This window comes from Xiphophorus couchianus, chromosome 14, assembly GCF_001444195.1.
Source record: "Xiphophorus couchianus chromosome 14, X_couchianus-1.0, whole genome shotgun sequence".
Classification (NCBI taxonomy): Eukaryota; Metazoa; Chordata; class Actinopteri; order Cyprinodontiformes; family Poeciliidae; genus Xiphophorus; species Xiphophorus couchianus.
Genome location: NC_040241.1, coordinates 21,642,376 through 21,670,031, shown reverse-complemented (window position 1 = coordinate 21,670,031; position 27,656 = coordinate 21,642,376). Strand labels below are relative to the sequence as shown.

Sequence of the window (27,656 nt, the reverse complement as noted above, 5' to 3'; positions counted from 1 at the left end):
GAACTCGAGCGGTGTTCTGTCGTTGGACTTCTGTGCTCATCATGGATTGTCCATAACGAACACCATGTTCAAGCCTAAGGGTGTCCATATGTGCAATTGGCACCAGGACACCCTAGGCCGCAGTTCAATGATCAACTTTGTCATCGTTTTATTGAATCTGTGGCCATATGTCTTGAACACTCAGGTGAGGAGAGGTGCGGAGCTGTCCACTGACCACTACCTGGTGGTGAGTTGGCTCCGGTGGTGGGGGCGAAAGCCGGTCAGACCTGGCAGGCCCAAACGTGTTGTGAGGGTCTGCTGGGAACGTCTGGCGGAATCCCCTGTGAGACGGAGCTTTAACTCCCATCTCCGGCAAAACTTTGAACACGTTCCGGGGGAGGTAGGGGACACTGAGTCTGAGTGGACCATGTTCCGTGCCTCCATTGTCGAGGCGGCTTATCGGAGCTGTGGCCACAAGGTTGTCGGTGCCTGTCGCAGTGGCAACCCCCGAACCCTTTGGTGGACACCTTTCGATGAGGGATGCTGTCAGGCTAATGAAGGAGTCCTATCGGGTCTTTTTGGCCTGTGGGACAGCAGCTGATGGGTACTGGCGAGCAAAGCGACATGCGGCTTGGGTGGTTGCTGAGGCAAAAACTCAGGAGTGGGAGGAGTTTGAAGAGACCATGGAGAAAGACTTCCGCATGGCTTTGAGGCGATTCTGGTCCACCATCCCACGTCTCAGGAGGGGGAAGCAGTACAGCACCAGCACTGTTTATAGTGGGGATGGTGTGCTGCTGACCTCTACTCGGGACATTGTGGGCTGGTGGGCAGAATACTTCGAAGACCTCCTGTACCGTAAAAGATCAAGAAGTCTTTTGGCAAATGCATCCTGCTGATAGATTCGCTTCCTTATAAACACAGTTTGGTGCATCAGTGTCATTTCGAAACAGTTCCTGTATCGGTCACATGACTTGCTGGAAGCAATATGCGCACCAACACGGGGTTTTGGTCTCTGGGCTTGATGCATGCGCCGACGCATCGGTGTTGCCGGACGCATCACTAAGTACCAGTCTGGCTGCTGTTGAGGGCAGCGAGTCACCTGACTGGTCGCCGTCAAGGATCAGGGGGCCGGCTGTAGGAGCAGGAGCGGCTGGATCGCTGCCGAGGTTCGCCAGGGACCAGAGGATCGGTCGGACCGAGCCAAAAGGATTGGGAGCAATAGAGGACCGCACCCCCCCTTGGGCCAGCTAAGAGTCTATGTTACAGACTTGTTTATTGACTTTGCCGTCAAGGACTGCCTACGTCTCCTTTAAATTATTCACCTTTTAAATAAATTACTGTAAATTTTATTGGGCTGTTTTAAAACTCTATCCACAATCCCTGCAGTTATTTATTAGGTACACCACTCGGGTGCCACAGAAATACTAACTTTCTCTGCTGAGCAGCTTTTAGTCAGAGCTTAGAGCGACACCATGTAGACAAAACCACACATTACAGCTTCTAAGTTGTGTTTTTGCTCCTTTCAGATCCTGTTGAGAATTAAAAAGCTGAAGCATGAAGGCGGTTCATACTGGTGGATTATAAAACATCTCTGATGTTTGTTTCTAAAATGTCTCCAGATTTTATAATTATTATTATTATTATTTATCTATTTATTATATGTTTCCACCTGAGCACAGCAGCTCCTCCTCTTCCTCTGTGTTTCACTCTGCCGCTTCACATCAAACTTTTTATTCTCCTTCTTCTGAGGATTTCTCCTCCAATCGAAGCAGCTTCAGGTTCAACATCTGGATCCAGGATGAGGAAATAAAGAGTTAATACAGTGTTGGATGTTCAGGTCAGCCTGTGATTAAATGTGACTGAATCCTCAGAGACGTTCAGTAAAGACGTTCAAAATAAACAACTAAAGAATCAGAGAATATGAATCCAGAAAACTCTGACATTTGCTCCAAACTGATGGCATAAAGACATTTTTCCATCCAGACTCATTTCCACTCAATCATTTCTCCTCTGATATCAGTTTTCCTTGTTTCCAGGCAGATTGTGTCTCTTCACGTGTTTCAGGTTCAGCTGCAGATTTTCAGTCACTAAAACTGACTTTGTTTCTTTGAGCAAATTAAACTTTAGTGCAGACACAGAGCCACGCTGGGCAGCGTGTTCAGATGGAAATGCCAGACATAATTCTTGGTTCACACAGATAAATCCTTCTCACTCCTCACTCAACGCTCCTCTTCAAGCACAACTACATGTTATACCTGCAGTTCACATAGAGCTGCACAGCAGAGCAACACGGTGGGGTTTAATCTGGACTCCTACCTCGATGTCGGAGGTCAGGGGGCTTATAATGCGCTGGGGGAAACCCTGGGTATATGTACAAACATCAATGACTCCTGGATTTCTGGGCTTCTCACCCTTTCTCTAAGGGAGCCCAGAGACCCTGCGGAGAAAACCCCTCCAGTATAACAAGGCAGTTCCCAGGAGGGGCACTCTCCAGTACCCCCTCCAAGGACTTAAAAAGGCTGGCTAAACAGTCAGAACCCGACCCAAACCCGTAGGTAGAGGGAGAGGCTGTCCTCTTGTTCCCCCCAACGTACAGGCACCAAGACGGGAGGCAACAAGTCAGCCCACTCCTGCCCAGCGCCTCTCACAAGGGGCAACTCCAGGGTGGGAGAACATCCAACCCCTTTCAAGGAGACTGGCTCCAGAACCAGAGCCATGCACTGCAGTGAGTCCGAAGAGTTTTTGTGTTTCTAGTGGCTCGTATTTTTGTGACAGCAGGCAGACAGGAAGGAGGGCGAGGAGAGGGGGGAAGACATGCGGCAAGGGTCATCGAACCCTCAACGTCCGTTTCGAGGACTAAGGCCTCCAAACGTGGTGCGTGCTAACCCCCTGCGCCACCACAGCACGCCCCGAGTCCGACTATTTCTAGCCGGAACCTATGGGCTCTTTTCGGGCTGAGCCCGGCCGGGCTCTGTGGGTTAAAGCCCGGCCACCAGGGGCTCCCCAACGTGCCCCACCCCCAGGCCTGGCTCCAGGGTGGGACCTCATGTACGGGCGAGCAGAACCACTGTTTCCAATGGTCGTTTTCATCATAAGGGATCTTTGGGCTGCACTTGGTCTGGTTCCTCACCTTGGACCTGTCTGCATTGGGTGGCCCAACCAGAGGCATGAAGCCCCGACAGCAAGACTCCTAGGATCACTGGGACACTCAAACCCCCCCACCACGATAAGGTGGCAGCCCATGGAGGGGACGTGTAAATGTGTGTGTGTGTGTGTGTGTGTGTGTGTGTGTGTAAATATGAAGTAACCTGTTAATTATGTAAGACAGAGAGAAAATGAGAGAGAGAGGAAGAAAGTTGTTTTTTAAGATGAGGAAACAAACTCAATGTGGTAGGAAGCAAATTCTGACCTTTGGTCCAGTTGTGAGGTGAAATGTATCTTTGTAGTTTTTAAAAAAAGATTTTTAGGCTCTAATAAAGTTTTTTAGGCCGTTATTTAACAGGCTGAACAGGAAACTGGGAGGAGAGAGAAGGAAATGACATGCAGCAGATTCTCCAGGACTGGGAATTGAACCCAGGTTGACAAACAAAACCTAGAAGTAACATTCTAAACAAAACATCATTTACAGTTTTACTATAAATCTGGTTAAAAATATAACTGAATTATTCATTTCTGAGCCCCTTTTCCTTCTCTTTTATACAAGCAGACAGAACATAAGCTCAACAACACAAAGGCTTCATATTTATTACAAAATATTCATCTAAGAATCGATTTCTTCCTGTAGTAGAAATTATTTCTGATTAAGTTCTCTGTTTTTATGCTTTCATGGATTGTTCTTCTTTTTACCTTTTCTACAGTTTTTCATGTTAAATTGCACTTTTTTGTTAAGTTTCTTATATTATCTTGAATCTGTATTTCTAAATAAAGACTAACAGAAAGATCACACAGTAACTTTTATTTTTGATAAAACCTGTTTTTTTCTCATAACAAACAAACCAGATAAAACAAGTTTGGGTTTCTTTATGGTCCGGAGTATTAAATTATGATTACAATTATCATCTAATATTATGTACAGATTAAACTCTAATCTTAATTTAACATCCTGGAACCTGAAGAATCCAAACCTGTTAAATCAGCTTTTTTATGTTTGGTATAAAAAGAAAAACAGGATTTATCAAAGAAAAACAGGTGAATGGACTGAACTTGTGTCGTGCCTTGCTGGTCGTGTTGACCACTCAAAGCGCTTCACACTACAGTCACATTTACACCCACATGCAGGTCGGGGGGCAACTTGCCGCTAAGTGCCCCGCCCCGGGGCAGCTTAACATGTGGCTGAGGAAGCTGGAATCGAACTTACAACCTTCTGGTCACAAGACAACCACTCTACTAACACCAACACACAATTTTAAAAACACGATCAAAGAGACTTAATATGCTTTTCATTATTTAGCAGTAAAAAAAAGTTAAACTCACTCACTGGTGTTTTTTCTTCATGATTATAACAAACTGATTTCACTCAGAAAAAGTTTTATAATAAAAGGTTCAGCAGCTGCAGAGAAAGAAAACATGTCCTGTTGACTGAGAGTTGCTGTATGAGCTTATAACCACAAGGTGGCAGTAATGATCTCTTTCTACACCATAGGTCCAGTTGTTCCTTGTATTGATGTCCTGCTGCCTCTCCTCCTCTTCCTCTCTCAGGATGAAGATGATCTCCAGGATCCTGCTGCTCCTCATCCTCAGCTCATGTCTCTGTGGTCAGTCTCCATCTTGTCTTTGTGACAGAAAGCTCTCTAGATGGAGCTGAAAGACTCCCATGTTCCAGTTCTCAGTGTGTCTGCTCCTCTCTTTCCCTCTCTGTCTCCTCAGCAGCAACATTTGTAGTGAATGTGACACAGAGCAGCTATCAGGCAGAGGAGAACAACGGCATCACTCTGGAGTGGACCTTCACCACCAAGACTCAGGGAACCTGGAAGAATCTGTTCATCTACTGCAGCTTGTTGGCTCCTCATAAAGAATCAGTTCTCTATCAGGTCCATGAAGGTGTTGAGATTCCAGAGTCTCAGGATGAACAGTTTTCAGGACGAGTCCAGATTGACAAAGACGTCCTCAGAGAAGGACGAATCAGACTCCATGTGTCCAGACTGAGGACTGAAGTCTCTGGTCTGTATCTGTGTAGCCTCATAATGCTGTTGCTCATTTCCTGAATCAGCAATGTTTCATCTTCAGAACTAGTGTAACAATCTGTAGGAAGCTAATATTAACTAGAAAGGGAATATTTAGGATCTGATCTTTTGTTTTTAATTCGATCACTTGGATGATGTGATGGTTTTGAGGAGAGAAAAACATCAGAATCTGAAGCAAAACAAAAACCTGAAAGTTCAGCTTCTATTTATAACTGGAGGAGGAAGGAGCCAAATATGGCTAGAAGTGTGAATTATTACAATCTGCAGGAAGTGGCTTTGCTGCTCTATTTGAAGGGAGACAACAAACCAGTTTGGTTGGTTGTTTCCAGTTTTCTGCTGAGACACAAACTGTATTTTTTTGCTGTCATTCAGAGAAAAAAATACTTCAGTTTGATTCAGTGAAGGTGTAGAAAACATTTGTCATGTTAAAAGAAGCCTGTAGTTAGACCTGTCACAATGATAAATTAAAACAAGCTCAATCATTTCTGTTTGCATCATTTATTGTTTTCTCTTTTCCCTCTTTCTACTAAAAACTGGATGACTAAACTCTTCAGTTTGGCGCTTTGGTCTCAACCAGAATTTTCTTTTGAAGGACGAGTTTGTTTATAAAGACTTTATAATTAATTTATTTGTTGTTTCTTCTTGTTTCGTTTATTTATCTTGAATGTCTTATTCATTATCATGACAGGCCTGCCTGGAGATCATGTGATCATTGCATAAAGAGGAAAAACACTTTTCAAAACTGTTGTTGTTGGATTTATTGTGGCTCCACCTGTGAATAAAGTTGTACTAACCGCACTTCCAGTCAGAGGTTAACAATCTAACTGGCTCCAAGTTTCAGGTTTAGTTTATTGTTGAAGTTCTTTGATTTATTTCCTAATGAGTTTCTCATTAACTTATTAATTTAATCAGTAGGTCTGGAGAAAAGCAAAATGTTTGCATTAGAATATTTAATCCGAGTTCTAGAAACATTAACAATATGAAAACATTTTGACAGCGAATGCTGTTCCTGAGAACAAATTAGTGATTAATTTACAACATTAAACATTATGAACATCATCTGATAAAGTGATTTAGTAACAAAATGCATTAATGCATAAATTATGAATTTTGACATTTAGATTCAGACACAGAACATCTGTAACTTTCTCTGCTACTGGTAAAAATAAATCTGTTGTTTTTGGTTGAATCAACAACAGAAAAATGTAGAAAAGAAACTAGTTAGTGCTTACATCAGAAAAAAACAAAATATTAATTTAGTTCATTTTATATCGGTGTCACACAAATGATGATCCAAAACATGAATTAAAAAAGTGAGAATTTTATTTTTTTATTGCCAAACATGACACAACATTTGAATTAAAGGAAGTCAGATTTCAGATCATCTCCATGAGAAAGAAGACAGACAAACATCAGAGCTTCTTTAAGATATTTCAAGAGGAAAAGTTAGAACATTTTCAATATTTCTTGTTGTGATTTACAGATTAAATCGATCACAGGTCAGAGTATTTGCTTCAGAATAGCAGATTGTTGTTCTACTAGGAACAGCGGGGCAGAAAAACATGAATATTCTGTTTTTAAACTCAACGTCTTCCTAAATAAGTTAGCTCAGATGCATCATACAGTAAAGAAAGCCTTAGAGCAGGGGTGTCAAACTCCAGTCCTCGAGGGCCGCTGTCCTGCAGTTTTTAGATGTGCCACGGTACAAAACACTGGAATAAAATGGCTTAATCATCTCCTGGTGTAGATCAGTTCTCCAGAACCTTAATGACCTAATTATTCTATTCAGGTGGTGCAGCAGAGGCACATCAAAAAGTTGCAGGACACCGGCCCTTGAGGACTGTAGTTTGACACCTGTGCCTTAGAGGCAAAGAAAGGCAAATTTATTTTTTTTGCACATTTCATGTAAAGGACAATTCCAAGTGTGAATTTTAAAAACACAAACTCTTAACTTACTAAACATTTTCAGTCCTAAAATGGTGGAATTTCAGCAGCTGATGTACTTGAAGAGTTTATTTGACTAGTGCGGAGCATAAAAACTGGATGTTGCCTGAATCCCTGTTTCTAGTTCTGGGTGCAAAGAGACGCAACTACTATAGCTCTGTGTACAGAGTAAATGTTACTAAACTTGAAAAACAGGTTCCAACTACAGAGAGATTGTTTTTTTTTTTTGTTGTTGTTACTGGATTAAGTTATCTTGGCTCCAGTCCAGATTCAGTTCAGGATCTTATTGTCAGAGTTCACCTTACAGACATTAATGTCAGATTGATTTAAGGCCAGTTCTGTTTATGTTAAAGCGCTAGTCAAGTTTCATCTTGACAGCATAAAAAGTTACAATTATAGTTGAAGCTGTTTAGAAACTATTTTCTTTTCTTCTCCATCTTGACTGTTTTTAGGTTTAAAGATAAACAAAAGATAAAAAAATTACTAATTTAATTATTTTCAGCTTCAAACAGGTCAAATTAAAGCTACAATCTTTGTTTTCTATTCAGTTCAGTATGTTGATGGACCTGTTCTGAATCCTAAATGCAAACATTAAACAAACTGATTATTTGATTATTTATTATGAAATCATTATAAAATGACTTCCAACTTCATACATGAAGTGTTGAATAAAATCTGAATGTTTAAATGAAACCTTTGGCTTTAGATTATCAAAGTATTAAAGAGAAACATGACAGTAGTTTGGAATAAACACAATAACATCTTTAGTTTAGTTTGTGGTTTCTGTTATTTATCTGAACATTCAGAACAGCATAAGAAATTTGATCTGCTACGCTGGTAGCACGGCAACGAAGACAAACAGCAAAGACAATGGCAACTTTGACAAGGACCCAGCAGGGAACAAGACGAGACAATGAATATGCCCGAATTAAGATAGGGCATATTCAACATTGTCTTGGCCCGATTATCGCAGCCTGTGGCGGTTTTCCTGACTGGGAGCGAGAACGCAGCTTGTTGAATGTGACAGGTAGCCAATCAGAAAGCGCGGTGACGTAATAACGGAGGGGAATCCCAAACAGTTGACATGGCAACTGAGAGTCTGGTGGACTGATATGTGGAAATGTTTATTATTTTATGTAAAGGTCATTTTTATACATGTTTATTATATCTGGTTATGTTTATTCGGTGAAAAATGTTTACTACGAACAAACATAACTCACCTCCAAATCATAGAGCAGCAAATAGAGCGGCTGCTCCCGCCATCTTTTATCAAACGCCTTTTCTATTTGTTACGTCTTTTATCTCTTAAAATGAGCCACAAACTATCACTGCTGCTTCTACATCGTCATCCATGTTTGATTATTCTAAATTCATGTGTGGTATGTTGGGGGTTTGACTGGATTTTTTTCTGGAACCGGTTCGTGTGGTGTGTTGCTCCTGCAGTGTGGCTGGACACACGAACCGATCGAACCTGTTGGACTTTTATCGGTTCTGTGGTCACAGAGGTTTGGAAAATCGGTTGTGTGAACCAGACCTAAAACTCACAAGCTCTACTCCACTCATCTCATCTTATCTGGACCACTTCCCTAACAGTCTCTGTCTCTGGTCGCTATGGTAACGTTTAAACATCCCTTCAAAATAAGATATGGATGCGCCACAAAAAACGAACATTTTGGGAGCCCTGAGCTTGTTTCTCTGCAACGAGACAGTCCCATCTGGGAGAAACAGAATCAGGAAACAACATAAAATAATTTAGTAACATTTGTCAATTTAATTTATTTTTATGCATTAACTGAACATCTTTCATCAGATTCTATGTTTCTACTTCCTGTTTATTTATTTAACTATAAAGATAAAGATTTAACTGAGAAAAGTTTGAAAATCACTGAAAACAAAGAAACAAGAAAAGTTGAATATTTTATTATTAGCTCAGCAACAAAATATCAACATACATAAATTATTGAAGTTTAAATGTTTTTGTGATCAGTAATTCAACAATCCAAGACACAAACTGGAACTGTTATTTAACAGAAATAATTTATCACTAAACCTGAGTAAAACAAAGTTTATACTGTTTGGAAGGAATAATGTACAATTTAAGTAGAACTCATAATTAAAAATAAACATGAAGAAAGAGTGAATGAAATAAAATCTGCTGGAAACCTCAAATAAACTGTCAGATCAAAGCTGGTCATATTTTCTGCAGTTCTTGGAAGAATAAGTTTATATTTTAGATCTGAAATTCCTGCATATTCTATATTCATCAATGTCTTTACTTGATCTATTCTTCTGTGTTTAGGTCTGAGAAAAAGCTATAAAAATACTCTTCAGTCGATAATCACACTTTAGAAAAAAACAATTAGGATATTTAATACAGTAAGATTAAAAACACACTTTATACAAAATCATGTATATTAAATTTCCATTGAAAATAAACCCAAAAGATAATGTACACACATAATCTACCATGCAAAAATATTCAGTAATAATTTGCAGAAAGATAAGGAGTGTGTGATTTTAGGGTAGATATGAAGCCTAAATTCAAACTGGAAGACTCTTTAGCCCCACCTGCATCATCCAATCGGTGCGTCCCGCTCATCGCCGCCGACCTATCAACGCTAGACCAAGCCACGTCACATCCAATCACCGACCAAGGCCAAGTTGATAAGGACCTCCATCCATGGCATCTTCCGCTTTCCAGCTGCGCTCAACCTTCCTCCACCCCTTCTCCACCTCCATTCTCCCGGCTCTTCAGGCTCGCATCCTTCACTGACCTCCACCACCAGTGTCGGGTCCCGGGGGATGACATTCCTAACCTACATCGGGAATGCTCATCCGAGCTTATTGCAATTCACAGCTTGATGTCCTCAGCCGGAGCCCGAGCGCCAAAGAACTTTAAATTCATGCATGTCAATAAATCTTTTTAATCACTGTTTTTTTTCCATCTGAGTCTCTAGAGATTGAAATGTTCTTATATGTTGTTCTTATAAAAATAAGAACAACATATACTGTATATATATATGGTTTATATATATATATATATATATATATATATACATACAGTATATATATATGGTTTAATTGAATTAACCTTTCTTGGAAGACTATATATACTGTATATATATATATATATATATATACTGTATATATATATATATATATATATATATATATATATATATAAAAATTCCCTTCTCACCCACTGCGGGTGGTTCTTATCCTCTGAGCTCGGGTCCTCTACCAGAGGCCTGGGAGCTTGAGGGTTCTGCGCAGTATCTTGGCTGTGCCAAGGACTGCACATTTCTGGACTGAGATGTCTGATGTTGTTCCTGGGATCTGTTGTAGCCATTGGTCCAGTTTGGGGGTGACTGCCCCGAGGGCCCCGATGACCACAGGCACCACTGTGGTCTTCACCTTCCAGGCCCTCTCCAGTTCCTCCCTGAGGCCCTGGTATTTCTCTAGTTTCTTGTGCTCCTTTTTCCTGATGCTGCAATCGCTTGGTATTGCTACATCTACCACAACGGCTTTCCTCTGTTGTTTATCCACTACGACAATGTCTGGTTGGTTCGCCATTACCATTTTGTCTGTCTGGATCTGGAAGTCCCACAGGATCTTAGCTCTGGCGTTCTCCGCCACCTTTGGGGGTGTTTCCCACTTTGATCTCGGGGTTTCCAGTCCATATTCTGCACAGATGTTTCTGTACACTATGCCTGCAACTTGGTTATGTCGTTCCATGTACGCTTTCCCTGCCAGTATCTTGCACCCTGCTGTTATGTGCTGGACTGTCTCAGGGGCCTCCTTGCACAACCTACACCTTGGGTCTTGTCTGGTGTGGTAGATCTGGGCCTCTATTGCTCTGGTGTTTAGGGCCTGTTCCTGGGCGGCCAGGATGAGGGCCTCTGTGCTGTCCTTGAGTCCAGCTTTTTCCAGCCACTGGTAGGATTTACTGATATCAGCCACTTGGGTTATTTGCTGGTGGTACATCCCATGTAGGGGCTTGTCCTCCCATGATGGTATCTCTGGCACCTCAACCTCCGTTCCCTTTTGTCTGAGACATTCACTGAGCACATTGTCTGTTGAGGCTTTGTCCCTGATGTATTTATGGATCTTAGTTGTTTCGTCCTGGACTGTGGTTCTCACACTTACTAGTCCTCTGCCTCCTTCCTTGCGGCTCGTGTACAACATGGAAGCTCATGTCAGGCATCATAGCGGCCAAGATAAGCAAACACATGGATAAACACATGAGCACGGCAAGCCTTGGTAACCATCACTGTGACAGATGTCCAAGAAAGAGTCTCAGGTATGAAACTGGACAGCACCAGGGCCTGACATGATCCATATATATATATATATATATATATATATATATATAAAAACTTCCCTTCTCACCCACCGCGGGTGATTCTTATCCTCTGAGCTCGGGTCCTCTACCAGAGGCCTGGGAGCTTGAGGGTTCTGCGCAGTATCTTGGCTGTGCCAAGGACTGCACATTTCTGGACTGAGATGTCTGATGTTGTTCCTGGGATCTGTTGTAGCCATTGGTCCAGTTTGGGGGTGACTGCCCCGAGGGCCCCGATGACCACAGGCACCACTGTGGTCTTCACCTTCCAGGCCCTCTCCAGTTCCTCCCTGAGGCCCTGAAATTTCTCTAGTTTCTCGTGCTCCTATATATATATATATATATATATATATATATATATATATATATATATATATATATATGTATATATATATATATATATATAGGGAGTGGGGCCTGATCAGAAAATTCTAAATTCGAGGGAGCCTAAGTGTGAGCAACAACAGAGTACACAGTGTCTACAAAGAAAGAGTAAAATTTAATATAATATTCATTTGTGGATCCACATTTTAAAAAAAAACAAATATTGCGCGCTTTAAAAAAAATAAAAAATAAAATAAATAACCCAGTCTCTCCAATGTATCAACTGTTCAATCAAAGTCTCTTGGCTGGTGACCTGTCGGGTTACTATCTATCCGTGCACTTGGTCCTCTGGGCTGCTCGCCATCCAAGTTCAGGAGAGGAGGGTCTTGGAATCTCTGGGCACTCCAGGCCAAAAGTGCATCATACAAACAAACAAAAAAAAACCTGAGCTGGAACAAGGCCAAAATAAAGCATCTTAGCACATAAGGCACCAGCATCAATAAAGCTTAAACTATTTTTCATCATTTCTCAAGTTCTTTTTTTTCATGTTGTACAACATTCAAGTTAACAGAATACAATTTTACCAACACATTAGTAAAACTAAAGAAATTAGCTTATATGTGGTAAAATATATATATATTATCAGTGTTGTATAGTAACGAAGTAAAAATACTTCACTACTTTACTTAAGTATATTTTGGAGTACTTCATACTTTCCTCGAGTATGAAAATTTTTGATGACTTTCACTTTTACTTCACTATATTTCCGAACTTAATTGCGTACTTTTACTCCGATACATTTTCAATGTGTGGTTTAGTTACTCGTTACAAAAAAGCGAGAGAGAGAAACAAAGTGTTTTGATCCCACCTACTGATTAGCAAGTAGCAAGCAGGCTACCGAACAAAGTCCGTCGCCTACTTGCCTGGGCTTGTTCATCACCACCAATAGGATACACCTGTTTCGCTTCTCCCATTAAACACAAAGCAAGTCTCGCTTCCGAACTTAATTGCGTACTTTTACGCAGTAAAAGACGGAGACCACAACGACTGCAACTACGTCGGACACGGCTCCAGCGGAACCACCAGCTGATGATGAGAGCCCATGGCCTTATTTAAACACAATATACTCTTTCGTGGGTGTCGTACCGCGTCGTACCGCATGAAGTTTATGTTATTCCTGCCCGAAGATGTGGAAATTCTATCTTACAAAAACTCCCCGTCCAACTTGAAGAAACACATCGAGGTAACTTCTTATGAAATGGTTATAATCCTCCTGTTTCAGTAACTATAGTTTGGTCACTAGACACTATTGTATCGTGAAATCTTGACCATAAATGAACTTTGTTTGTGTTGGGTAAATTGTATTATTAGTATTATCAAATATTTGTTGTATTATGTAGCCTTGTAGTTACATTTAGATAATGTTTCTGTGTGTTCATTAATTCTGATTTCTTCCTAATCCCTCCTTGGAAGAGGGAGGTGACAGATAATCTCAGCAGGACTCCCTGAGAGATGGAGGTGTTAGTTGTTCCTGGCTGAGTTTTACAACCCTAGAGGAAACTCTGCTTTGTTCTTTGTGATACAAAGCCGTTGCTTTGAAGCTATACAACGTGTCCCTTTCGACGCCGTGCCTGGAGCAAGAAGGATTTAGATTGTAGATACCATGTGTTTAGTTTAGTGATTGTCTTGTGGCACTGCAACTAAAATGCTTTGACCCCACCCCCGAGAGCTGCAGCGCCCCGTGTGGCAGGGTTCCTAAAATCAATAAAACAGAGGAGCGGGAGATGTGTTTTTCAGAGCGGTAGGAGATTTGTAACTGAAAGCACATCTCTGTCCGTTCTCCTCGCGAGAAACAAAGAATCTAACTCTCTTGTCTTTCCTGTGTTTGTTTAAATTGTCTCTAATAGGTATTTAGACCTGACATTTATATGGTCCTTCGCAGCCGGATGTCAACATACCGAACAGATCCCAGCAGGTCTGGTCGACTCCGGTAAAGACCATGCGCACGGCAAGTTTCTTATTGGAAACTTCTCAAAACCTGTTGAAGGGCTGGTGTCGGCCTACCTGTTGGAATCTGACGGTTGACGACTCCGAGGGGAAGACAGAGGGTGAGTGGATTCTTGTTTAAAAGTGTGGCGAATGACTGAGGGTCATTGCGCGAATACAAAACCCTGTAAATTCTAGACTCTAACAGGTAAAAATAGAGCACAGAAATCCGTGAAGGGCGTACGAAGTCCTTGCGCAAAATTTCGTTGAAACAGGTGCACGGAGCCTGGTGCAAACCTGCTGTAAAATTTAATTAATTAGGCGATAAAAAAAAAAAAAATTTTTTTTCGGCGATAAAAACGAGAATAATAAAATTTAATAAATTCGGAATAATAATAAAATGATAACAACAATAAAATTTCCTCAATTCGATATATAATAATAAAATTTAATCAACAATAAAAATATTTAAATCAGGCACTAAAATTGTAATTGGAACGGACGGCGGAGTCCGGCGAAGCAGGCACTTAAAGTCCGCAACAAGTGTGTGATTGTGCGAGTGCTTGGAGGTGTAAATACCACTTGGTATTTTACCTCATATAAAACAGTAGGATTGTAACCAGCAAACCTCTTGAGGATGCAGAGGTAAGAACCCCCACTCGAAAGAGTTGAAGCGTGGGTTACCTCAACAGGTTGTTTCAATTGCTGGCCTACTGAACAGAACCCCAGTTTTTAGGACTCCCTAGGCGTCGACAAACTGGGCCAAAATTTTATAAAAAAAAAATAAAAAAAAATGGGGAAAAATATAAGTAAGAATAAGCCAACAGACAGTTTAAAAACAAATGACTGGAAATATGTTGAAAATCAGGATCCGCATAAAATAAAACATTTAGATGAATGGATAACAAACTATAACTTTGACGGCCGTCTAAACTCACAAAAACTAACAGTACTGCAGGATAAAATAAAACAAAAAACAAAGTCAAATTCAAAGAAAATGCGCAAAGAAGGGTATGAGGATATAAAATTTTGGTTAGAATTAGCACAAAAAAGAGAAGAGGAGGAAGAAGCGTTTGATGAATACAGCCTGAGAATGCATCAACATTACATGAGATTGAGGACTGGGATTTTAGATGAATACATTAACCACGCTATACACGTAGAAAAGGTCTCAAAAGAAAAGAAAAAGGTTTTAGGAGCCTTTTTCCACGATGAGGTGCAAATATTATATCAAGAAAGGAGAGGACGAGGAAGCTTTAGGGGTAGAGGTCAAAACCCCAGAGGACAGAAAGGGAGAATGGGAAGAGGGAACTACAGACAAAATAATTTCAGACAAAATAATTTTAAACAAAACGACTTAGGATGTTGGTGTTGTGGGAAGGAAGGACACATAGCCAGAAATTGCCCAGAAAAATACACAGATCAGTCAGCATGACTAGAATCAGAAAGTTTAGAGAGTGAAGAGGTCCAATTAAATCTACAGGATTTATTATCTATGGATAGTGTAAGACCAGAAATAACTCTTTTCATGAATGGTAGGCCTGTAGTTTTCCTTTGTGACACTGGTGCATGTAGAACAACGTGCAGAGAAAACATTTCTGGGGTAAAGATTAGTGGGGAAACTGTCGTCGTGAGGTCAGCTGGGGGTAAATTAACGCAAGTCAATGAATCAGAGCCAGTCTGGCTTAGAGATCCACAGGGACAAGCTTGTCAGTTGTCCATTTTGATGCTCCCAGAATGCCCAGTAAACTTATTAGGTAGAGATGGCCTTATACAGCTAGGATTAGCTTTGATTCCAACCACTGATGGGCACATAGCAGTTAAAAGGCAGTCAGAAATAAAAAAGGGAGATTTCTTTGTTGTTAAGGGAAATGCAAATCCACACTATTGTTATACATTAGATGTGCCCGACAGACCCCCACATAACTTTGCTCAGGCACTCCTGACTGAGGGAGGTAAAGCCATCTCTGCCCCGCAGGATCAAAAGCCTCCTGACAATTTACATATAACTCTTTGGTTCAAGAATGCGGCTGGACCTGACAAGAATTATGAAGACAGGCTCAACAAGGTCACTCCAGCTAAGATCACAGTGACCTATCTGTATACAGATACAAAACACACAGCCGTTGCAGCTGTTGCTCTTCCTGATGATTTAAAATCTTTAGACAGAACGTGGACCTCCCCGCATGTATCTCTGTTTAAACAAAGAAATGAGCAGTGGAATCAATTAGGTAATCTTGTTGAGGAAGGAGAAGCAGCTACCGATTGGGTGACTACTTCCTCAAACATAGAAACTAGTGCTTCCACAGGGTTAACTAGAAAAGCATTGTTCTGGACAACATGGTGATAAAATGAGACCAATAGCATATTTTTCTTCCAAACTTAATAGTGTGGCGTGTGCCTTGCCTTACGGTGTGAGAGCCGTGATTGCTGCTTCTATGGCAGTAGACGTTAGTGCTCCTATTGTACTGTTTTATCAGTTAACATTAAAAATGCCACATGCGGTTTTAGACAAACAAAATGACTTTTTTCGTCTGCAAGGCATCTCTCCTGTATGAGCACATTCTTATAGCAACTCATGCAGACCTATTAAAAGATTTACTACAAGCTGTGCAGCTACCAAAACAACTAGCAATCTGTAAATGTGCCGCACACACCACAGGGACAGATAAAGTGTCTCTAGGGAACGCCTTCGCTGATAACAAAGAAAAAAAAAAAAAAAAAAAAAAAAAAAAAAGCAGCGGAGGGGCAAATAAAGGTCTTACATATGGTAGAAGAATCAAACATATGACATAAGATCCTAAAAGACATGCAACAATTAAGTCCTGAAAACGGAAAAGTTCTTTGGATTAAAACTGGAGCAAAAATAGAAGATCAAATCTGTAAGTGACCTGCAAATAAGCCTATCTTGCCGACAAATTTGTATAGGTGGGCTGTAATGTTGAGCCATGGCGGTTTTGCATGTCTCAACTGGGGGGATGGTAAGATAGATACAAAAGTGAATAAATAAATAGAAACAGGCTCTAACTGTAAGAGGCATTGCTCAGATAACAACAAACTGCAGTATGCAACCGATTCTAGATAGTTTCACAATCAGTCTTTTTAAACTGACCAAAACTTTAGGATAGATAAAATATCATTAAAATCTACAGGACTTATTGAGGATTTAGACAGAATAAATTAGAAGTAACTTTCTTGTTAAATAGAAATTGATTGAATATAGAAAAGTTTGCTAAAATTTACAAGATTTGTTGTTCAAGGATAACATTCCGTTTGGAATAACTTATTGGTTAATGAAAAAAGATCATATGGAATTATTGTAGGGAATCAATATTAAACTGTAATAAGAGATGATTAAATAGTGCCTACAGAAAGACAAGAGGGCTGCAAATAAAATAAGTAAATTAAGAAACATACATTAATTGAACAAAACTGGAAAAAGCGATGAGTATGTTTATTTAGACATGAGAATAATGAAGCCCACGCAGGAGTTGCAACCCCATTCACAGAAGTTCAGCAAGGGAGAACAAGCAACAGCTGTGCTGTAACTTCTACCCCCACTAGATTCAACTAATTAACATGTGAAGCCTCTTTGCATAACAACTAATTTTAAGTGCGAAGTAACCTCTGCTCACAGCAGCTCAGCAGACAAGAACAAGCAACTGTAAGGCAAATCATGGTCTCTCCCATCATTTAAAGTACCTCCTGACAAAATATCAGTATATAAGTTACAATTTTAGTGGTGGAATGCCGAAAGGTACCCCAAAAAGGTTTTAAGTTCAAATTTTAAAATTAGAAGAAACTAAAACATATCTGATGATTCGAGTGTCAAAGCCTAATAAAGCAGTAGAAAAATTAAGAGTTCCTCCTAAAATCCTTATTAATTCTTTTTCCTGCCATAAAGTCGGTCCCTCTGAGAAGTGAGGGAGGGGTTTATGGTGGGCGTAAGGGTTTGTTTTGTGATCTGACAATAGAGGTTGCTCAGATTAGTGTAGATAGGTTAAACAAGCAAATACTTAGTGAGCATTGAAATAATGTGGAAAATGTTAAATGTAAGTTTTTTGCATCCAATCACTGAGTCTGTGACAGCTGTCCTGACTGTCACACACAGACACTATTGGTAATGATTTTCTGTTTTCTTTTAATATTACTTTATATATTGAGTAGTGAGTAGTTTGGATTTTTATTTTTGAATTGTTTTCGTTGGTCTGACTCTTTGGTTGGCTATTTGTTGGGCACTCATTTAGTTAACTTTAAGTATCAGTGCTTTTATTTTGTTAAATATTACTAATTACTTTCTTTCATTTGTAGATTTAGTCATATACTGACCAGTATTTGTTAGGGTTTTGTGTGTTTAATTACCCCTTAGTGTGTGTTAATGGTCTGATCAGCCATTATCTAATGTCCCCTCATGTCTTGTTAGGTCAGTTTGTGTTTGAGTTGTTCTGTTACTACCTGTATTGTGTTTTTGTTATGTTGATTTCAGTATGGGCCCAATTTATCATTTTTTGGATTTTTTTTTTATTGACTATATTTTGAATTTTCTTCAACGTCTCTCTGGCTGGTTTATGCAAAACCTTCACAGAGTCTTAATTGGTAAACACGCTTTGTCAAACACTAGTGAAAATTTTTGAGGAGTTTGTAAAATGAATTATCTGACAATCATAAGAGTAAAATGAGATAAGGAGCTTTAAAACTGTAACGTGAAGTGTTTTGGGAAAATAGTAATCTTGAAGATTTAAAGCATGCTAAAATAAATTGTTTTGTTTGTTTTGACGAGTTTCCCTTTTGGGAAAAAGGCAGCATTGAATTTGGTAGAATTTCTCAGGGAACATCATAAACCTGTTTCATAAACATTGTTATTTAAAGTAGTAGAAATTGTGATGCGTTAGCAGTTAATGCATCATCAGGGGGGAGAATATGTTATAGGTTTATCTTTTATATTACTTAAATAAAATTTTTTATTTGACGAACATGTTTGATCTGTGTTACACATAAAAAAGTGAAAGGAAAGATATGGTCTGGTGAAATATGTTTCTTTTGAATGGATTTGAGTCGTTCTCCATTGAAAGATGTTCTGACAATGGGCTAAAGTATTTTGAAACGATAGATAACAAATTTATAGCGATTAATGAAGCATATTTTGGTAAATTAACTTGGGAAAATAATTATAGAAATTAAAAATATTATTGTGTTAGCCATTTTCAGAGCATTAATTTAATGGAGCAAGAATGTTTTAAGAAATGTTTTGAAGAATCTGTTATTGATTAAAGTTATCACTAATCAGTAAAAGTACTCAGGTGGGATTATGGTGATTTTTCTAAACTTGATTTTGTTTTGATTTATATCCATTTAAAACGATTTTGAATAAAACTTTAAATTCAACGACAAGTAAAAGACCTAGGTAAAATTGGTATATTTTGAAAATGTCTAGATTTGTTAAGTTGACATTATAATTTCTCCGGGTTTAACTCTTTTGAATTTTGTTTAAGGAAAGCATGTTGAATGTTTTAGACAAATAACCAGTAAGATCCAGTTTGTACTATAAAAGTAATTTAAACTGGACTGTCTAATTCACATTGATATTCATTGTTTTGATGATAAATGTAAACTGTACAACTGCGGCGAATTTTAAGCTTTTGTTTATTGTTTTGTTTTGTTTGTTTAGTTCTATTTTATAAGATTGGTTTAAGAGGAAGATCTGCATATGTTTAACATTTTGGCAAAACATTACTTTGGAAACGTGTCTTTTGAAGCTGGTGATTACAGGGTTTTGGTATTTTCCATCGGTTGGAGTTGTGATATATATATAATTGAAGCATAGATTGAATAGATTACATCCACCATTTAATGAGCAGAACTGGACAAAGTAGGAGATAAGGCTTCACGTGATGAGTTGCTCATGGCTAACTACATACAGCCTGGCTTGGAGTTCTGAGCTCCAAGCCTGACTCTGAACTCTGCAACACAAGCTGTTGTCTCTGAGGCAGAGTGCCACTGCTTGAAGAAGCGGTTGCACACTTGTTTTGACGATAGCAGCCACAGAGCCACGAGCGTTGGAGAATTCACTCGGACACAGTGAATTGAAGATATTTGTGATGACTACACAAATGAATTGATGCCTTTGGAGAATCTGATCTCTGTTTTGTCATAACAGTTTTGCAGGCCCTGCGGATGTGGTCTCATTCAAAGTCTGCTTCTTTGATAAAAAGGATTAAAGTAATTCCCTTGATGGAAAATGACAAAGCAAATTTACTTTCTTTAAGTTAAGCCATTGTTTGATTATGCTGACACTGATGATGACGATGACACTAGAGAATGTTGTGTTGTGCTTATGTTTATGATGCTAATGAAAACTCCTGTCGATGATGTAATGTCTGTTTTAACAACTTGTGATAGGTGATGGCACAGATGTATCCTTTATTAGAGAAAAAATCTGACGTTGACAAAGGATACTCTGATGAGGATTCTTCTGACAGGTATCCAGATCCTGGCTTTTGGACTGGGTGTGACCTCTGAGTGTATACATGTTTGCTTTCCAAAACATGAACTCCCAGCTGTAAATCATTTGAAGTGACTGTTTTTAGGGGGATAAGGGGCATGGAACGGAAATATTCGATAAACAGGAGGGAAATGTTGGGTAAATTGTATTATTAGTATTATCAAATATTTGTTGTATTATGTAGCCTTGTAGTTACATTTAGATAATGTTTCTGTGTGTTCATTAATTCTGATTTCTTCCTAATCCCTCCTTGGAAGAGGGAGGTGACAGATAATCTCAGCAGGACTCCCTGAGAGATGGAGGTGTTAGTTGTTCCTGGCTGAGTTTTACAACCCTAGAGGAAACTCTGCTTTGTTCTTTGTGATACAAAGCCGTTGCTTTGAAGCTATACAACGTGTCCCTTTCGACGCCGTGCCTGGAGCAAGAAGGATTTAGATTGTAGATACCATGTGTTTAGTTTAGTGATTGTCTTGTGGCACTGCAACTAAAATGCTTTGACCCCACCCCCGAGAGCTGCAGCGCCCCGTGTGGCAGGGTTCCTAAAATCAATAAAACAGAGGAGCGGGAGATGTGTTTTTCAGAGCGGTTGGAGATTTGTAACTGAAAGCACATCTCTGTCCGTTCTCCTCGCGAGAAACAAAGAATCTAACTCTCTTGTCTTTCCTGTGTTTGTTTAAATTGTCTCTAATAGGTATTTAGACCTGACAGTTTGGCATTGTTTCAGTTCCACACGTGGTGTATTTAGCTTAGGCCTAATGTTGACTGTATCAGGCTACCTAGACTCCTCTGTTCAAGGGGGGACAGAAGCCATAGCGATAGCAATTTAGACTAAATTTAACGAATATAGGAAAGGCATGCAAGTTCAAAACCAGGTTTACAGATGCCAATAAGCTGCATTTCCCTCCCAATTCTTTTTTTCTTTTGCATAATGACCAGTTGTGTGCACCACCTACTGACTGTAGCATTGACTGATTCACTGATTTGTGAAGTAGAGTAATCGTAACAGATCTTTTTCTTCATGTTGGCCGCATTTTCAGTACTATTTATTTTTCTCATTTTCAGCACTGACCTTACTTGAAGGGAAAACTTAAGGCTTACAAAAACTTTGTATTTTCTGTCCTGGAGGGTTTACTAAGAAGCTGGTTCAGTTGTAAAGCAGGTTAAGTTAACCTTGTGCTATAGGTAAAGCACCTAATTTTCTTAACTAAATGATGCCTGCAGGTATATCTATTAGCAGGTTTAATTTTGCCTGCACTTGGTTGGGTACATTATTTTAAGTGTATTTGACAAGTTTACCAAAATATAAAAAATGTCATTCAAACTGCATTTGCTTTGTTTTACTTTTTACTTGTACTTTTCATTACATTACTTGAGTACATCCATTTTTACAGTAATTTCCATACTTAAGTACAAGAAGTTTCAGATACTTTAAGACTTTTACTCAAGTAACATTTCAGTCAGTGATTTCGACTTTTACCAAAGTCGTATTTTGGAGAGGTACTTGTACTTTTACTTGACTCTGAGATTTCAGTACTTTATACAACACTGTATATTATACATTTCAATCTAAAAAATTCCAATGAAGTACCTCTACAACACTATATTTAATATCAAAATGTGGATTAAAACTTCACATTAGCTCTGACATACTCAGAACAGAAAGATCCTGAGGATTGCCAACAGAAAAGCACATTACCTGTACTCAACAGGTAACAGGTCTGTACTCAACACAGACCAAAGGTTTGGACACACTTTCTCATTGAATTCAATGAGAAGGTGTGTCCAAACTTTTGGTTTGTACTGTACATGTTTTATATTGAAGAATAATAACAATGTAGTTTTCTTCTCACTCCTTTTTGAACAAATTCAGAAGCTAAAATTATTGATTCTTAAGCTGCATGCACGATTTTTTTGTGCATACATGTTTAATAAATGTGTTCCTGCTTCTTTAAATTGATTTGTTCAAAATACAAAATTTCACTTTCACTGCATCAAGATATCGACTGTAACAGCTGAAGAAACCAATCTTGGGTCAACTGGAGCAGTGATCCCAACCCTGGTCCTCAGAGCCCAAAGTCCTGCAGGCTTTAGGACTTTCCCTGTAGCCACATAAATGATTCAATGATTAAAACTCCTCAGCAGAACCTGATGGCCTGCAGAGGAGCTGATGCAATCATTGCAATCAAGTTGTTAGAGCAAAGTCACATTCAAGTCATGGAGGATGTTGAGCTCTGAGGATCAAGGTTGGGGATCTGAACTAGAACTGTCCATAATCCTCCTATTATGTTCGTTTCTAGGGTACAGCAATAATGTTCGTGGATCAATTTGACCCGGGGAGTGTTTAATCATTTAATAGTGTCAGAAACCAAAAAAGTCCTCCAAAACATTTTTGTATCTGATTTTCAATCAATATTTGTGCAATGATGTTTTTTTATTTCTCAGAAATTAAGGATCAATGACGACAACCTACTTATTTACTCATTTGGACATAAAAAATGGAATTTATATTTTTTATGTCCACTAAAAAAAGTTAAAGTTAAAGTTAAAGTTTTCTGATCTTCTGCAGCTTTATGTCCTACCTCATGTTCTCCCATCTTAAGACACTGACCTTTTCAAAACTCCTAAAACCAGAGGAAAAACATCTGGAGAGAATGTTTTTTCCATTTTCCATTTGTGCCTCATCATCATGAGGAACAGTCTGCTTTTAAGACATCAGGCAAGAATGTAACTAAGGTTAAGTTAAAGTCACATATGTTCACTCTGTTTTATGTGCATTAATTTTATACTATATATTTTTTGAGTTTCTTTGTGTTTTAACATCTGATTTGTTTTGAGCTCCTTATTGTTTAGCACTTTGAATAATGTTAATAATAATCATAACAACTTGTTGTATAAAGTTTGACTTTTTGCATATTTCATGTGACAACAGCAGTTTAACAGTGTCTAGGACAAATGAACAACTTCCAACTAGAAGATTTTAAAAAATAGAAAAACTAGACAGCAAGTCATAATAACATCCATAAATATTTGGTTATGTAACAAGAGTGTCAGCATTAAAAATAAGATTCACCGACAGAAATTAAATTAAAAACCTTTTGTAGGAAAAAGCTGGAGATCAAGTCTGTCAACTTTTGCATGTATTAAAAAAATACTTTTCAAGAAAAATCAGTTTTCAAAAGCTGAGTAAGAGACTCTAAACTACAGAAACAGCTACAGACATAAAATGTTCTTTTTTAACTTACATGATTCTTCATCCTTTTTTTTATCTCAAGAAAAGATTATTAAATCTTTGATCTAATATGAAGGATATGCTTTTGGGTTTAAGGCATACAGTTTTTTCATTATTATTCACAGTTCTATACATGTAACAGTTTTCATACCAACAAGTGATATGAAGGAGATTTCAGGTCAGGATGATGAATTCAGACACTTTGGTTTGATTATCCCAGGTCCTGTAAAGGTCTTTCTTCAGCTTCATCTCCTTGGTTTGCCATTTCCTCTGCGATCTATGAAACACAAAACAAATTTTTTTCAATAAAATCATCTTCTTCTGATTGTTTGATATCCCAAAGTTACATTATTATTAAGATGGTTTGAATAAAAACAGAATTCTGTCATTTTTAGTTTTTCAAAAGAAAATTATCATCAATCAGCAAAAAATAAAGTAAAGCAGTAAAGTTTTGATTTTTTCTAAAATTATTTGTCTTTCATTTGTTTCCAGATTCATGTTGACAAAAATAAGACAATCCAGAAACCAAAGCATATTAAAATAAAAATGTAAACATAGTCATATTAAATTGAATATGTAATGAATATTCAGATGAGGCTTGTCAGATTAAAAGAACCTTTTAAATATAACTTTCATTAAGGTAGAAGAGATGTCTTTCATTAAGCTCTAGTTTCTTTTTTTAATTGGTCTGATGTAATTATAATCTTAAACATGTTTTAATTGGCTATAAGCTTCTCTGTTGAAGAAAACACAACAAAGAAGAGAAAATCTGAGTTATGTGTTTGCAATTTTTAATTGTTTTATTTATAGCATTTTATGAATGAATGTTGTTGGATTTTGTTTTCTTGATTCTTGGCTGTTTTTCTTTAGTGTTGTCCAGGTTGGTCACCTCTGGTCTAAACCTGCATATCACTGTTCAGGTCAGTGGGAAAGCTGGTGAGCCAGGAGTAAACCAGTCAGGTCACCAGTTCATTGCTGCTACATCAAATTATCTAGTCAGTCAGATTCAGTCACCAACAAGGAAGTTCAGTTTCCTGGTTTGATGCTCAGCTGTGATGTTCAGTGACTGCAGTCCTGCTTAGTTTATCAATGAGCAGGAAAATAAAAAAGTAAAGAATTAACATCAGTTATTACTCTGGACTTGTTCCATTTCCATACCTTCATCATTTCTCCCTTGTTCATTTTGAGACTTGTTGTTCCAGCATGGAAAAACTGTACACAACAGAAAGTAAACAACAGTGAATATTTAGCTTAACAATATAAATGAGTGACAATATTTAATTCTCCTTAACAGTTTTTGTCTGGTAAAAATGTTTCATCAACCTGGGCAGGCAGAAAGGCTACAATAAACAACAAAGACCTAAAAGAGAAAAAAGTTACTCATAATAATTTGGTTTCTTGTTTTTCTTTTCTTTTCAGACAAACACCAACAGATATTGATAAATATGTGAAAACTGCATAACTTTTCTTACACATGTTTATCCAGACAGCTCCATGTTTCTGAGTTTTACTTCTCTTCAGTTTCAGATCAGTTTTTGCAAACTATTAAAAACTATATTTTCTATCAATTGGAAATATGCATTTATGGAGAGAATCATTAATTCACCAAAATCCTGCAAGACTTACGAAGACAATGACTGACTTACTTTGTTCACCTCTGTGGCGACGTACAGCGTAGTATGTGATGAGGTGACGTACAACACAGTATGTGATGAAGATGGAGATGAGGATGATGAGTGCTCCAACAACAACACCAACAACAACACCACCAATAACTCCAGGATCAGATCCTGTGACAAAAAAGAAAAACAGGTTTTTAAAATTCCGCTTTTGAATATTTTGAATTCAATTTTGAATATTTTTGTTTTATTAATGAGATCAAAGCTGTGAACCAACAGTCACCTCATCATTCAGGGGTCAACATTTACTGCACCACACACACACACACACACACACACACACACACACACACACACACACACACACACACACACACACACACACACAGATGAACCCAGAACCTTTTTATTTTTACTGTCTGACTCTAAATTGTATGAAACCTTTTTTTTTTAGTTTAGTTAGAAGGAACAAAAGCTAAACTTTTTTTGTTAAATGCCACTTTATTACTTTTCTTAAATTTAGAAGCTTTCATATCAATGTTCCTAGATGATGTCATAACTGTGTATAATCTTAAAGATTAATTCACATCCTCTTATTTCAAAGTAGGTCCAGTTGTGGATGTAAAACAAAAGTTGAAGAAACATTTTCTTCAAAGGCAGGAAGATTCAATCAGGATGGAGGAAAAACTGGATTTCCACTAGTTTGGTTCTTTCTTTGGTTCCTTTGTTCCAGATTTCTGAAGATGGCATGTTGATTTATTCAAATAATATTATTCAAGTATTCACACTATAGAAATGCCATCATGTGTTCAGGAAGGAGAATAGTTTTAGTCATTCTTTGTTATTTACTCCAACAATTGTGCAAGAAAATGTGATTAACCTGATAATTAAATTATATATTTAGAGGTCAAATTAACCAGTTTATTGAGAAACAAAACATTTTATCATTCTACTAATTTATCCACATTTATCCACAAGTAAAATACTAATTTATTCAAGACAGTTATTCACTTAGTGTCTGAGTAAAGATAGAAACATTGATTGACTGAAGTTATTTAAAGTATTTCCAGTCATGCTGACCTCTCAAAGCGCTCCACACTGCAGACACATTCACCCATTCTCTCTCTCTAACACACACACATAAACACACACACACACCCACACACACACACACAGTTATACACCTGTATGCAGATCAAAAGGTTTTTAGCAGTTATCTGCCTTGCCCAACTGCACATCAACATGTGACAATAGGAAAAGCTTGAAGACAAATATTCAACCCAAAGAGCCAAAATCACTGCAGGTAACAAAGAAAGTCTAAAACTAAGTCAGAGTTCCAGTAACCACTGGTTATCTAGTTAAACATATTTACCTCCAGTATCAGTCAAGTTGTCTTGGGCTCCATTTCCATCTGTTGAGGAATTACATTAAGTGTTATAGACATCAATATATTTATCTGGTTTGTCTTAAATTATCTTAATTTTATATAACTCACCAAGTTTTAGAGTAACTTTCACCTTCCTGACTTGACTTTGCAGTTTGGGAACAAAACAAGTATAATTCCCTTCATCCTCCTTGGTTACTTTGATCAATCTGAGGGAAATGTTTCCTTAAACTCATCATGGAACATAGAGGTTCTGCCCTGGTACTTTGGGTCTGAAATTACATCATCTTTAGCTCCACTGTGACGCAAATGTATTATTTGACCCTGGAATCTCCATTCGATTATTAGACTCTTCACGTCAAATGGAGGCTCCAGATGACATGGCAGAATAACGTCGTCTCCCACCTTTGCATGTATCAGAACCTCCTTCGGTTCTGGAAGAATAAACAAAGATTTTTTAAAAATCAACACTAATATTCCTGGTGATGTCCTGTTTGTTGTTCAGCTAACATTCATACTTATTCTCCTGTAGGATCTTTACAATTGTGAAAAAATGTAGCTAACCCATTAATAGAGGTTTTTCAAAATAAATGTTTTTTTTATTTGTTTATAAATGTATATCTACTATTTTTTATTTACTTCTGTAAAATTACTCATGTTTAACTCAATAAAAATAACAAAACCAGATTTCCTACTGGAGATAAAAGTTAGGACATCCTACCCCTTAACAGTCTTAACCCTTTAGTTGATATGGTGTTACTGTATCGGAAAACTCACCAAACCTGGCGGATCCATCAAGCCTTCGGGAAATTTACGTATTTTAAGATTGTCACAAAAATCACAACAGAAACAGAGCAAAAGCGCCACCTAACGTCAATATGTTTAAAAAAGCATGACTTGGGCAAGAGCTGAGGTGATTTCCAATAACATTGTGCTCTTAATTTCTTTTGTTCTTTGCTGAAGAAATTCAGCTACTTCTAACTTTTGTGTCTGTAGAGAAACTGTCTGTCCATGGGGACAAACCTTGCATCAGTTCAGGACTTGAACGAGTACAATCAGATTCAGATTATAGTAACTGCAGCAGGTCACGGGGCCAAACAAGCATGGATTGGAGGCACTAATGTACAGGAGGTATTGTTGCCAGTACATTTTATTTGTTGTGTATTT

At 38.3% G+C, this 27,656-nt stretch overlaps 1 protein-coding gene across 15 annotated transcripts in view; it reads left to right on the top strand.

Annotated features, from left to right (window-relative positions):
* The window catches only part of LOC114156864 (gastrula zinc finger protein XlCGF57.1-like), a 205,320-nt gene that overhangs the window by 68,835 nt on the left and 108,829 nt on the right, over positions 1-27,656 (top strand). For 4 of the 15 annotated variants that reach the window (XR_003598036.1, XR_003598033.1, XR_003598034.1 and 1 more), the window contains exon 2: positions 27,486-27,620. The exons of 7 other annotated variants lie outside the window; for them this stretch is intronic. The gene's annotated coding sequence lies outside the window, so the exon portion shown is untranslated. Of the gene's footprint in view, positions 1-21,958; positions 21,974-27,359; positions 27,621-27,656 lie in introns of those variants that run through there. 4 more of the 15 variants (XM_028037433.1, XM_028037430.1, XR_003598035.1 and 1 more) reach the window with 3 other exon arrangements.